This window comes from Grammomys surdaster, unplaced genomic scaffold (genome assembly GCF_004785775.1).
Source record: "Grammomys surdaster isolate TR1022 unplaced genomic scaffold, NIH_TR_1.0 126182, whole genome shotgun sequence".
Taxonomy (NCBI): domain Eukaryota; kingdom Metazoa; phylum Chordata; class Mammalia; order Rodentia; family Muridae; genus Grammomys; species Grammomys surdaster.
In genome coordinates, this window is record NW_021620988.1 from 102,870 (window position 1) to 117,506 (window position 14,637).

Sequence of the window (14,637 nt, forward strand, 5' to 3'; positions counted from 1 at the left end):
CTCTCTCTCTCTCTCTCTCTCTCTCTCTCTCTCTCTCTCTCTCTCTCTCTCTCTCTCTCTCTCTCTCTCTCTTCCTCCCCCAGTGGGCCCCTCTATTCCCCTTTATGTCCTTCACCATTTCCCATGTCCTGCTCTCTCCTCACGGTTCTGCCCACATCTGTATGCCTCTATTCTTCCCCAGGTCCCCATTCCTCTCCGTTCCTTTCTGTTCCTCTCTCTGCTTTCATGCTCACTACTCTGCCTCTAAACTTTCCCAGGTTTTCACTTATCTCCCTTCCCCCAATATACCTTATTTATACATGATCTGTTGCATGGTATAATTACTCAGGGGCACACCTTGGCATGAGCCAGGCAGGTACCTCCTCACCCCCTTGTATTTCATAACATTGGTGCAAAGACATTAGGCTTTGCTGGGCTTGTACTACTTCTTGTGAGACTAAGTCACACACTGAGACCCTATTTCCAGCCCACTTCCACCTGCAACAAGTCTGCAGTTCTAGTTCTAGTTCACTGATTTCTCAACATCCCATACACCAGTGACAATTAGGCACGTTTCCCTTTTGGTTTGTGTAAACATTTCCCCGAGTCTGAGGAAGTGACCTTTGAATGTCCAGCAGTCCTCTGGAACTCTTGGAGGCAGAGGTTCCCAGCCAGGTGAGACCAAGGTGGGCCCTCTTCACCTGATACCATTCCAACATTCTTTGAGCTACAACTCTGCAGTGTCCATAGGCTGTACTGGGCTATCGGCCCTTCCTTCCCTCTACCACCTGCACTTTGGAGAGCTGCTTATAAATACCACAGTGAATCTAGGCCCACCTAGCTTTTGCAACTCTGTTCCTCAACCCCTTCCTGTTGATGAGACCTTAGTGCTGGAGCTCAATTTTCTTCCTTGTCTTCTGGCCTGTACAGAAGCCCTGGTACAGGGTGCCATGCTGAGTCTTCTCTGGCTTATGCAGGATAGACCTCTTAGATGCATTGAGTGTGGGGATGACCCACTGAACAGCTTGGTCCTGGTTTGGACCTCCCTAAGTCCTCGGACACCCACAACTGCAGGCTCTGTGACACTTTCCTTCTCCTCATCCAGAGGAATAGTGTCTTCCATATCCTCTTATTTCCACTTTAGATTCCACTTAAAAAACCTCCAACCTCTATACCTGAAACCCAACAGAAGGCCCCTAAATTTATTCACCTTTCCAATAAAACTTCTAGTATCATTTGAGAACTTAACAAATACTATGAGCGATTGATGAAATGGAAAAAGATTTCCTAGTTCTTCTTTCTCTTTTCTCCAAGCCCTGCTTCTTTCTGCCTGTTCTCCCTTCCTACATTTCTTAAATATCTTTTCTGGAATTTGCAACAGGTCAGTGCCAGGTAGGACCATGGATTGAAATGCATACAAACACATTTTCTGCTGCAGCAAGCAGCTGTTCTCAAATCCACTCTTGAGGCATGTGCAGAACATTGTGAATTTGATTTCAAATCTTAACTAGAGTCTGATACTTCCCCTCATCCTCCTGCATCTGGCCAAACTCTCTCTCTCTCTCTCTCTCTCTCTCTCTCTCTCTCTCTCTCTCTCTTTCTCTCTCTCTCTCCCTCCTTCCCTCCCTCCCTCCCCCCTTCCTCCCTCTCTTTTTGTCTCTCTCTTTCTTCATGTACTCAGATTTTATTATAAATTGGCCTGCCTTATTTCCAACTTCCATGGACAAATGATTCCCAGATGTATAAACTTGTTCTGTTCTACACTCCCAAAATCTCCTATCTCTATGGCTCTACTTCTGACACACACATACACACACACACACACACACACACACACAAAGCCAAAAAACCTCAACTTTTATCTCTTGTCCAGCCATTACTCTATTGGCCTCCACCAGGTACTCTGCACAAATAACATCCAGGTTACATTTCTTTGCCGACCTTCCATTTCCATACCCACTGAATCTTCCCAGGCAGACTCAGATGCCCTGAATTGCTTGATGTCCTTCAGAACCCAAGAAACAAGGTGAGATAGCCATTAAATATTGAATAAAATATACTTCAACCAAAATAATTCAAAAGAGATGGTAATGGACACTTCATACTCATTAAAGAAAAAAAAATCACCAGGATGGAGTCTCATTTATGAACATCTATGGCCCAAATGCAAGGACACCCACATTCCTAAAAGAAACATACTAAAACTTAAACTGTAGATCAACTCCATGCATTTTTAGTGAGATACTTAAACACCCTACTCTCACCAACTGAAAGATCATCAAGACAGAAATTAAACAGAGAAATAATGAAGCTAGCAGAGGTTATGAATCAAACCTACAGATATCTACAGAACATTTCATCCTAAACAAAAGAATATACTTTCTCGCACCTCATGGTACCTTCTCCAAAATTGACCATATGATCAGACACAAAACAAGCTTCAACAGATACAAGAAAATTGAATCAATGTATTTTATTGTACTACCATGGAGTAAAGCTGATGGTCTTCAATAACAACAAAAACAATAGAAAGCTCATATACACATGGAAGTTGAACAACTCTCTACTCAGTGACCCCTGGGTCTGGGAAGAAAGGAAAAGAGAGATCAAAGATTTTTATGAATTTAATGAAAATGAAGTCAAAACATACACAAACTTATGAGACACAGTGAAAGCAGTGCTAAGAAGAAAGTTCATAGTATTAAGCACCTTCATAAAGATATTAAACAGTTCTCATATTCACATTCAAAAGTACACCTGAAAGCTCTGGAACAAAAGGAAACAAACATACCCAGGATATAGTCAAACTCAGGGTCAAAATCAATAAATTTGAAACAAAGAGAACAAAGAATCAACAAAACCAAGAGCTTGTTCTTTGAAGAAATCAATAAGATAACAAACCCTTAGCCAAACTAAGTAAAAAGCAGAAAGACAGTATCCAAATTAAGAAAATCAGAAATAAAATGGAAGACATAACCACATTGAGGAAATTCAAAATTACTTCAAAAGCATGTACTCCAAAATTGGAAAATCTAAAGAAAGTGGATGATTTTCTAAACAGATATCAGTTACCAAAGTTAAATCAAGATCAAGAAAACAATATAAATAGTCCTATAACCCCCCAGAAAGTAGAAGCAATCATTAAAAGTCTCCCAACAAGAAAAAGCCCAGGGCCAGATGGTTTTAATGCAGAATTTTACCAGACTTTCAAAGAAGAGCAGATAGCAATACTCCTCAAACTATTCCACAAAATAGAAACAGAAGGAACATTGCTAAATTCATTCTCTGAGGTCACAGTCACCCTGATAACTAAACTACACAAAAACTCAACAAAGAAAAAGAATATCAGATCAATTTTCTTTGTGAACATTGATGCAAAACTCCTCAGTAATGTACTGTTAAACTAAATACAAGAACACATACCAGTGACTCATGGATGGTTCAATATATGAAAATCTATCAACATAATCCACCATATAAACAAACAGAAAGAAAAAAACCACATGATTATATCTCATTAGATGCTGAAAAAGCCTTTGACCAAATCCAATAGCTCTTTATGTTAAGCCTTGGAGATAATCAGAGATAACAAAACACATACTTAAACACAAAAAGGCAATGCACAGCAAGCCAATAATCAACGTCAAATTAAATGGAGAGAAACTTAAAGGAATTGCACTAAAATCTGGAACAAGACAGGGCTGTCCATTCTCTCCCTACCTATTTAACATAATATTTGAAGTTCTAGATAGAGCAATAAGACAACCAACGAAAATCAAGGAGATACAAATTGGAAAGGTATGCACCTTGTGTCCTTGTTCTCTCTAAGACTTAACATGAGATGGGGAGGAGGATACGGAGGGAGGAGCTGTGTGAGGGGGGCTTGTAGAAGAGGAGTGGGCTGATATTGGGATATAAAATGAATAATGAAATAAATTAATGATTAAAAGAACTTCCCAAGGTATCATCATCCCTAATTTCAAGTTACAATATAGAGTAATAAAAACCACATAGTGCTGGTATAATAAACAGCTAGGTTGATCAATAGAATATAGAAATAAACACATACACCTATGTTCAGTCCTACTGTGCCTGGTTGTCCCAGAATGGGCTGGTAATCAGGGAGACTTGCCTTCTCTGAGAAGAAGGGGAGGGAGTATTGGGAGATGTGTCATGTGCAACATGGTTGCAAACGCAGTTGCAGGACACACCTTTGGCTTCGGGAGCACTGTCAAACTGAACAATCCATCTCTGGCTTTCTCTTCCTCGTCTGCTTGTCTGATTTGCCTTTTCTACATTATATTTGCCCTCAAGTACAACTTTGGTAATAATTTCTGGAAAAGGAATTGAGAGCTTCATAGAGAAGGAAATAGCTCTGATGTCTATAGGAACAATCAGCTCTGGCCCTGGCCATTCAAGCAACCAACCCAGGCAAATCGGGTCAATACGTTCTGATGCAGAGGCTGCCTTAACTGTTCTCTTGGAAATTTTAGCCAACTCATGATGATTAAGTTGTACCAAGAAATATTTGAAACAGGAAATGTTTTTGAGAAACATGAGGCTTTAGTAGTTAAGAGAACTGAAGACCCAAGGAAAAGGAACACTGGGCCTGGGTCACTAAGGACAAGGATGTTTGCAGAAAATACAAGGGACAAGACAGAGCAAGAAAGAGCTGGGTCTACTGGACTAGTGAGCAATGGTGAGAGCCTCCATAACGGGAGATTACTAATAATAGAAAGTTTGATTCAGAAATAATAACTGGGGATAATTGGAAGATATATGTGTGATAAAAACAGATAAAGATTGGGTAGAAGAGTTTGGACCCTTCGAGGGGGCCTCTGCATTAACGAACTGATCTTCCTGGAGAGATTGGGGCACACTGATTTGACCCCTTGGCATTGGCTGCCTAAGAAAATTAGGATACAAGTTCTGAAAGATAGAATTTGGGCTGTGAAGGAGCTCTAGGGGAAGCTGCAAGTGGAGTTAATATTGCTTATGGAAAAAGTTTGACAATCATCATACAAGTAGATATTTGGATGAGCTCAATAAAGAGATTTTACAAATTAAAGATGTTAGAAATGCGAACATTACCTTGACCTATTTAGCACCTTTCTGTTCTCATGCTAATGCTGTAACCTCAAGTTTATGCCCAGATTTGGAGGGTTTTCTGAAAGATAAATATTAATATATACAAATATATTTATAGAAAAACAACGGTTTTAAAAATAGCGACCATAATGCCTCCCCTTTGTCTCAGCTGGTGACATCTCCAGGATGTACGTGTCCACATGGCTTGCAACTGCCATGTGATTTAACCAACCTAAGATGACCCCAAGGTATAAAGCTACAGTTATAAATTTTCTGAGTCCTAATGAACTCTCTGTTTATGAATGCATCTCTTTTAAAATTAGAAAGCAGCAAGTCTCATATTTTAAGTTGGTATGGATTTTTATACGATGATAGAAATTCAGTTATATTCTTATAACATACTGTATTTGTGACTTAGAACTATTAAATGTGCATGAGTATTTAATTTCATTGGTACAACTGCAACAGATTATATGTACAATATATGTAATATATATTATAACTAACCACTATATATGTGTATATATATATGCACATATATATGTATATATGCACATGCACATATACAAGCCTGCATTATAAGTAACTACCTTCTCATTTTACCCGCTGTGTTGGCTCTTCCACTTTCTGCTCTGATTGGTTTAACTACAGAGTGATATATTCCTTCTCTGTCCCTTTAATGATCTGTGTACCAACTCTACAGCCCTGGAATTCCTAACTACCATCATTTGATCATGCTACACAGGCAAGTGAGTGCTTTGCACTACAGATCTGTGGGTGCATTGTACATTTTATAAATGAAAAATCAAATTATAACTAATTAGCTAATTATGTCTATTCTATTACAGCTGACATTGACTATTAAAAGCCAACTTTGTATGACTACAGTGTCCAAAAGCGTAAATGCTGGATAGAAATTATTAGTCACATAATATGAGTAGACAAAGAAATTACTTATCTTTATCCTCCATCAATTTGATGGTGTAAAAGCTCAAATGGTGTGTTAAAATTCTTTCATGAAGTTTGTATTTTAATTCTCAGATCTACAAAGTTTGAATTTTATTAGTGTTTTTTTTTCACACTGTCCTTTTTCTGTATCATTGGTAGGACTTGAAATTTGTAATAAATGGCTGAAAAAAATGTGAGCTCCTGAAGTGGAAACTTAAGTGTTCTTTAGAAAGTCAGTTTTGTTGGATGGTGTTTTACTCAAGCAAACAAGTGAAGGAACATTTCACTGAAGCAGACACAGGTGAAAGACTAAGGGAGACTCACGGAGGAATGTTGCACTGCAGCAGACACAAGAGAAGGAATGTTCTGCTAAAGCAAACATGGGAAAGGACATGTGATGAAGGATTCTTTGCTAATCACACTCATGTATTGGTCTGCCTTACATTGTGTAGTTGAGTTCGGTTTGTTGGGACTCCATAGAAAACCTCACCAAAAAACTTCTGATAGCATGCTGCAATTTTTTGCCACTTGCTTGAATTCATGCTGATTGGCAGAGTGAGGTCATGTGATGTTTGGAGGGAGTTTAAAAAGGCCTTGATGGACAGTGACTCAGGCTGAGCTTGGCTTGTTTTAGAGATACTTGTGCAACACTTGTTCATCTCTTGTCTTCGGTGATCTTGAGTAGCTGAGAGAGGCACATCTGTGAACTTTTCTTGGCATTCCTGTTGGCCCTGGTCCCTCTTGCTGACTAGTACTGAGTCTGAGACCTGGCTCTTCCTGCTAGGTTGTGCAACTATTGCTGATTCATGTCTGTTCCCCTGACTCTACTGAACTGGACTCCTGGTATATCCTTGAAGCATTTGTGAATGGATTGAGCTGCCTTTGTTGACCTGTGGACTGAGCTGCTGATTTCCTGATAATGCAGATTGGATTTGGTCAAAAGAACCATTGCTATACAGGTCCACTTCCTTGTAGCCTTTCTTTTCCACTACCTCTGGTGGGTGGTGGGCTAGAAGGGAGGATAACGCTGTTAAGAATCGTCATTAAAAGAAGACTTTGAAAAAATTAAGTTATAGGCTCCATATGCCTGTTTCTCTAGGTATGAGCAAATTAATGACTGTGTTATGGGTCCTAGTTCTCCCATGATGCTACAGTTTTATAGCTAGGACACATCCATTGTCTGCTTTACATCACACCCTGAATCTTCAGTTAGCCCTAGGGAAAATGGGAATGTTAAGAATAATTCTATCTAGGCTTGTTGGAAGAATGAAGTAGAATTTGGGAAGTTGGAAAAAAAGTGGCTTCTGGTGACAATTATAAGAATGTTAACTAATATTCAAAGCTGGGAGTGTTTTAGTTGAACCACTACTCAGTTTCCTTCCACAACTTTAAGCACTACAAATAAAGTCAACATAAGTGAAACCAAATATAGTTTTTGGATAATTAAGTTTAAAACCGATAGCTGAATATACCAGGTAACAGTAACTTAGAGGTTTAAGTCCTATTGCATATATAATGGACACTTGGGTTTCCAGAATGGAATTTTGTCTGTTAGAGAAGCGTTTTAGTGAATTCTGCTCCTTGTTGGTAAATGCCTCTGTCTATTGCTAATCTCTCATACCAATTTGGTCCTGGTTTTCTTTGTGTGTAGATACTATTGAATATTGAATTCAATGCATAGAAGTCTCCTTGTCATTTTCTAAGTATTAAACCTTTAACTTACAATTGATTCTGTAGCAATGTATTAAAGAGTTACAGAAGATGAGAAAAACATCTGTTGTAGTTCTAGGGCAGTGGTTCTCAACCTGTGGGTCATGATCCCTGTGGGAGTCAAATGACACTTTCACAGGGGTTGCCTAAGACTATCAGAAAACACATATATTTACATTAAAATTCATAACAATAGCAAATTTGCAGTTATAAACTAGCAACAAAAATAACTATATGGGTAAGGATCACCACAACATGAGGAATTGTATTAAAAGGTCACAGTGTTAAAAATGTCGGGGAACCACTGTTCAGGAGGCTGAAAGTCCAAGGACATACTCCTGAATCCCACAGAGGGATTTCATACTTGTTTATCACTTGCGCCTGGTTGGCTACACAGTCTGTTCTGTCCCTTGGCTTGTGGCTGTGTTTTTGCCCTTGGTACTGTATTCTTTTCTGTTCTCTGTTTGGTACCTTGTGGCTCTTTTATGCTTACAAGGATACAGTGACATTGTTTAAGAGTCAATCAACAGTCACATGACTTCATTGTCAACTAATAACTACTCCATCCTCACTATCACAGACACATTCAGAATTACTGGGGATCAGGATATTTGAAGAGACACAATATAACAAGGACAATGACCATTTTCTTTTGTGACCACAGCCCCAAAATCACTGGTATGTACATATTATGGCCTTCACAACAAATAGATGTAGATAATTCAGGCTTGATTGACAAGTTCTACAGCTGATCAGAAATCCTCATTTGTATTCTTAGCTGCTCAAAGCTGCTACATGTCAGGCTAGTCTTTCAACCTTATTTTCCTGGAAGTTATATAGAAATAGATAAATTGATAAATGTGGCACTTTACAGTTGAAAATGAAGCACAGAGCTGTTATAATTTCCAGATATAAAAAATACAATAGACAATTTCTAATATGATTTAAATGTAAATTTCACATTTACAGGTTTTTGTTTAAACATTAAAAAGTTTATCACTAAACATGTTAGAGTGATTGCACAATTCATCTTTAAACACCTTTAGCTTGCTAATCTCTCCTGAAAGGGTGCTGATCATTGTTTAGAATAAATAAGGAGATTCAGCTTGAGGTCACCATTAGTTTCTCATTAAATCTACTAAGTCTCATTTAATCAGGAGATATTTATTTCAAAAATAGAAAGTTTGAACCTATGATTCCATTTGTGTTTCGTGGTTAGCTTCATTTGAATATAGGGGTGCACAGGTTTCTTTGGTTTCAAAAAGAAAACATCCACTCAGTACCAAGAAGGCCCAATGAAGTGTTCTTCCTTTTTCCTGTGCCCCATTCTTTAGAAAAAAAAATCAGCACTGAGTATGTGAAGTTGGACATAAATGTGAAATCAATTCAGACATTTACAACTATATTTCTCCTGCCTCCTGAGAAAATAGTTCACATGAAATTTAACATTTTGTCTATTTTAATCTCAATCTTTGCTCCCCTTTGGTGAGATGTTTTCACACTGTAATGTGAGTAGTGTATCTGTGCATGTATGCATATTGGAGTGGGTGTAATTGTGTGCATATGTGTAAGCCAGATGGTGTGTGTGTGTGTGTGTGTGTGTGTGTATGTATGTGTGTTTGTGTGTCTGTCTGTCTGTAGGTCAGAAGTTGTGTGTGTGTATGTGTGTGTTTGTATTTGTATGTGTGCTTATGTAGGTCAGATGTTGTGTATGTGTTGTGTGTTTGTATGTATCTGTGTATGTTCCTGTGTGTGTCTGTGTGGGACTGTGAAAAGATAGCTTGATTTCTGGTGTAGCACTGGCTAGAGATGGGCGGAGACCCTGCAAGGGATGGCATACATTTCGCCACACTCCCAGACTCCAGGCTCCTGACACTCCTGACCAAAGACCTCCATTGATCTGTGCCTTTCATTCACGTAGAGCAATGCCCCTACAGCCCCTCCCAAAGAGAGGTCTGTGTCACCTAGCACAGGTAGAGAGCGTGACTACAGGCCTCAGGGTCTTGAGAGATCTCCATTTTAATGAGTTACATAAAGGCCAGAGGTCGTGGCCAACTAAACATTCCTTCCCATACCCTCCTCCCTCCTCCCTCCCTATTTAACTCAAGTCTACCCTGAGGGGTGGGAGGGTACATCCACTTTCTGCCATGACAATAAACCTTTTAAAACCATGTTCTTCCTCCTGTCTTTGGGGCCCGTTTGTGGGGAACTGTGGAGAGGGCTGCTGCTTAATCTCCCGTTAGAAGACTTCTCTACATTCTGGCCACAGAGGACCACCAACTCAAACAAGCTAGCCAACCCAACCAAGTGTTGGTAACCAAGAGTCTCCCACCCCACAGGGCTCTGTCAGAGCTTCTCCCTCTCCTGTATGCCCTCTCATCTCAGTTTCTTCTTCAGCTCCCAAAGGCATCTGGGAGCCCAAGGACAGAGACCATCAGCCTCCCAGTCAGCCGCTTCAGCCTGGAGATCCCCACCCAGGAGTTCTGCCCCCACAGGACTTCATGCTGAGACCTCTGCCCAGTGCCGCATGGAGTGAACTCAGTCAAATTCCCATGCTTCTGACTCCCTGAACTGTGGCAGTCACATGGGAACCACAACCCAACCCAACAGGACCCATGCCCACGAACAAGCTACAGCCCCACATGACAGTGTGTATGTGTTTGTGTTTGTGTGTGTGTGTGTGTAATCCAGATGTTAGTGTCCACAATTTCCTCTATCACCATTCACTTTCTTTTTAGAAATTGGTTTCTCACTGAATCTGGAGATTACCAATTTAGATAGGTTGGCTAGCAAGCCTCAGAGACCCTTATACTCCAGGCTCTTGATTACATGTATGTAGTTCCACATCTAGTTATCTATGTGGGTGCTATGCTGCATATCTGAGCTCAGGATGTGATGCTTACTGAGCCAGTATTTTACTGGTTGAGAAATTTTGTCACAGTAAAATTGTCATACTGTGTGTATGTGTGTGTGAGTGTGTACGTATATGTGTATATGTGTATATGTGATTATATGTTTGGGTGTCTTCTTGTCTTTGTACTTTTATGCTGGCCTAGCTGTCATCTACTTGGCTGTTCCAGGTATTCCTACACTGCGCCTTATGTTTTGTTTTATTCTAGAAAAGAGTATACTAAATGCTCATTCTTTTGACCGAGACAACACCGGTCTGTTTTATTAAACAACTGTTTTTTATTTGTTGAAAGAACTGACTACTATTTCTAACTCAACTGTGAGGCCAATGCTGATATCATTTTTATGAAGGCATGGTAATCAAGTCATAGCAAGGTGAAATATTTGTGATACATTGGAAACAGGGTAACAAAAATTCAGCCAGTGAGGCTTCTCAGACTAGGAGACTGTTCCTTTTCTTTCTGTCCTTTCTACCTCTCCATCTAGCTTCTGTTCTTCCTTCTCTATCATTTTTGGTTCTTTGTGAATTTTACAACATACTCCCAGATCCCACAGTATACATTTTTGTCTACATTTCTTTGCTTGCACATGTTCATTGCAATGACTCTTTGGTTAGGTATGAGGCCTCTGGCTTCTGCTACTTTGTCAATACTGGAGTCTCACTTGAACTCCTCTCAGCCATCCTGTTTATTTCCCTGTGTCAAGGAAAATAAATTCCTGTCATTTTGGAATTATAGGATCAGTTTCTTCATGCATTCCAGCAGTTAAGTTGACCAGTGGGTGAGATGTTGAGTGGGCCAATTCAAAGCTCTAAATTTGGTCATGAGAGGTATCTGAGCTGGTCAGCCAGATGGTTCTCCTGCTCTCAGGCCCTTAGAGCCAGATCACTAGCAATCTCTGCTACCAGGGGCAGCTCTACCTTCCTGCCCAGAGGAGGTAGAGAGTCTGTTCTCCCAAGTGTTGCAGCTGGTGAGGGGCGTGGCCAGTTCTACTATCATGACCTAAAGTTATCTTTCCTGCCTGTCATAGATGGCAATGGATGAAGGAGGAGAGAAGAGGATCTCTCCCTCATCTGTCTACACCACAACCCAGCAGATCAGAGGCAGTGTAGGTTCTCCTGCACTTTCACCCTCAGGAACACCCTCAGGAACAGCTCACCTGTAGGCCCCACATCCAGGGTGAGGTCTACTGTACTGGCCAGGTGAAGTGCAGGGCTTACTGGGTGCAGCAACAGGTAAAGGGCAGGGCCACCTCTCCTGCTCTGATGACTCCAAGGGCCTGGTCTTCTGCCTGCTCTAGGTGGCAAGGATGGAGAAGGACAGAGGGTATCTCTCTCATGTTCATCTCATATCAAAGAGATGAGTGGTAGGGCCAGCTCTCCCATGCTTGTATCCCCAGGTCCAGCTCATCCTCAGGTCCAGCTCACCCTCAGCTCTGGCAATGTGCAGGTCCTGCTCTCCCAGGACAGGAGCTGGCTAGGTGCAGGGTTAGCTCTGCTACCTATAAGGCCATTTTCCCCAAGGTAGGCAGGTGAGGGTTGGGGCCAGTACTGCATAACCCTCAGAGATTAACATATCCTTGAGTGGCAGCCCAGATTAGTGATGTCTACCTGTCCTTCAGTGGTAATAGGCCCCTGTTGTTGCACAGTCATGAATCTAGATGTGGTCCCCATGATTGCATAGGCCAGGGTCCCACTATGTTCCCAGGTAGCATCACTTGCAACTCACATCAGGCTCAAGCTGTTCCTCACTAAGCTCTAGGCTCCAGTTCTGCCTCTCTTCATTGTACTCACGTTCTTTGATTTCTCTTTCTCTTCCATTTCTTTACTTACTTGCTCCTCATAGTAGCACCAGGGATCTTTGCGTGTCTGCGACCATCTCAGGAGTTGTCTCAGGAGTGCTATGCCCTGCTCATGGAGCTGGGTAGGGGTCATCTAGGACATGGTCTGCCTGCTCCAGGTCTGCACAGTACTGGACTGGTGGTCATCTCAGGCTAGCGCCCTGCACAGCCCCCATGTTGCTGGTCTGCTCAGGCTTGGTACTCAGATACTCACTCGGTCTGCAAGAGTGAGAGGGTCATCTGGCTTAAGTTCACTCCAGCCTGAAGTCCTAGGTGGGGTTCTTCTAGTCTCTGGCTTGTTCCCAGTCCTGGGAGCCCATTCAGGCCTCCTTGGCACTGAACTGGTCGTCATATCAGACTCATTTTTTTTTTTTTCAGAGAGTGTTAGGTTCCTAATCATTCAGTTGTTCCAAGTCAAAACACATAGCGTAGGGGGCTGGAGAAAAGGCTCAGTGGTCAAGAGCACTGACTGCTCTTCCAGAGGTCCTGAGTTCAATTCCCAACAACCACATGGTGACTCACAACCATCTGTAATGGGATCCTATGCCCCCTTCTGGTGTATCTGAAGACAGCTACAGTGTACTCATATAAATAAAATAAATAAAATAATTCTTTAAATAATTCTCTACCACCGACTGATGCACATGAGACACAGCAGCCACACCAGCAATGCTTCTAGTGGCAGGACTCTCTTATCATTTGAATAGAGCATTATTTTGTTTACCCAGACTAGCCATAAATTTACCCTCCTCCTATCCTGGCCCCCCAAGTGCTAGGATAAGGCAGGCATGAGCCTCCATTCTCCACTACTGGATTCTCTGTTATCCAAAAAGGATATTAAGTAAATTGAAAACTGCCTTTATACTTCTCTGCCAAAGACATTTTTTTTCTATACTTGCGGTACCCACGATATAATGTTTTTTTCCTGAACAGTGCTTTATTTACCTCACCACGCAGAAACTATTCATAAGTAGAAGTGTGGAGGGTGATGAAGATTACGTTGTTCAGAATAATAAAGTTGGTTTCTTGATAATTAATTTGTAGCCATAATATCAAATCTAACCTGAAAGAAGAAAACTGTGAGAGAAGAAAGCCTTGAATTTCGTGTAATAAAATAAATAAAATCTACAACAAAATATATTAAACATTCTCCAGTATGGATACCTTTAACACATTTATTTCATACAAGTATGTCATTTGTCATTTGATTGCTAGCGACCTCAGTGGTATCCATGTGTTTTTTTTTTTAAATTTTTTTAATTTTTTTATTGGATGTTTTATTTACATTTCATATGTTGTCCCCTTACCCCATCCCCCACCCACCCAGGAACCCCCAATCCCCTCCCACCTCCTCCTTCTTCTTTGTGGATGTAACCTCTATCTACCCCCCCACTCCCACCTCCCCACCCTCAACACTCCCACCCCCTGGGGCGTCCAGCCTTCATGAGGTCAAGGATCTCATCTTCCACCTGTGCCCAGCAGGGCCCTCCACTCTTATATATTCAGCTAAGGCCCTGGATCCCTCCATAAGTGCTCCCAGGCTGGTGGTTTAGACCCTGGGAGCTGTGGTTGGTTGGTATTGTTGCTCTCCTCATGGGGCCACAAATCCTTTCAGCTCCTTCAGTCTTCACTCTAACTCCTCCATTGAGAACCCCATGATCACTTCAATGGCTAGTTGTGAGCATCTGCCTCTGAATATGTCAGACTCTTGAAGACCTCTGAGGAGACATCCATATCAGGCTCTTATCAGCATGCACTTCCTGACTTCCACATCAGCATCTACCTTTGGTGACTGCACATGGGATGGATACTCAGGTGGAAAGGTCTTCAGACGGCCCCTCCTTCAGTTTTTGTCCCTCGCTTTGTCTCCATATTTGCTCCCTTGAGTATTTTGTTGCTCCTTCTAAGAAGGACCGAATCACCCCCACTTGGTCTTCATTCTTTATGGACTTCATGTGGCCTGTGAGTTGCATCTTGGGCATTTTAAGGTTCTGGGCTAATATCCAATAATCAGTGAGTGAATACCATGTGTGTTCTTTTGTGATTGGCTTACCTCACTCAGTATGATAATTTCTAGTTCCATCCATTTACCTAGGAACCTCTCAAATTCATTGTTTTTAATAGCTGAGTAATACTCCATTGTGTAAATATACCACATTTTTT

General features: G+C 41.2%; 1 pseudogene; it reads right to left on the reverse strand.

Annotated features, from left to right (window-relative positions):
* Positions 1-13,090: 13,090 nt before the first annotated feature.
* Positions 13,091-13,160, reverse strand: LOC114612776 (annotated as a pseudogene).
* Positions 13,161-14,637: the final 1,477 nt, after the last annotated feature.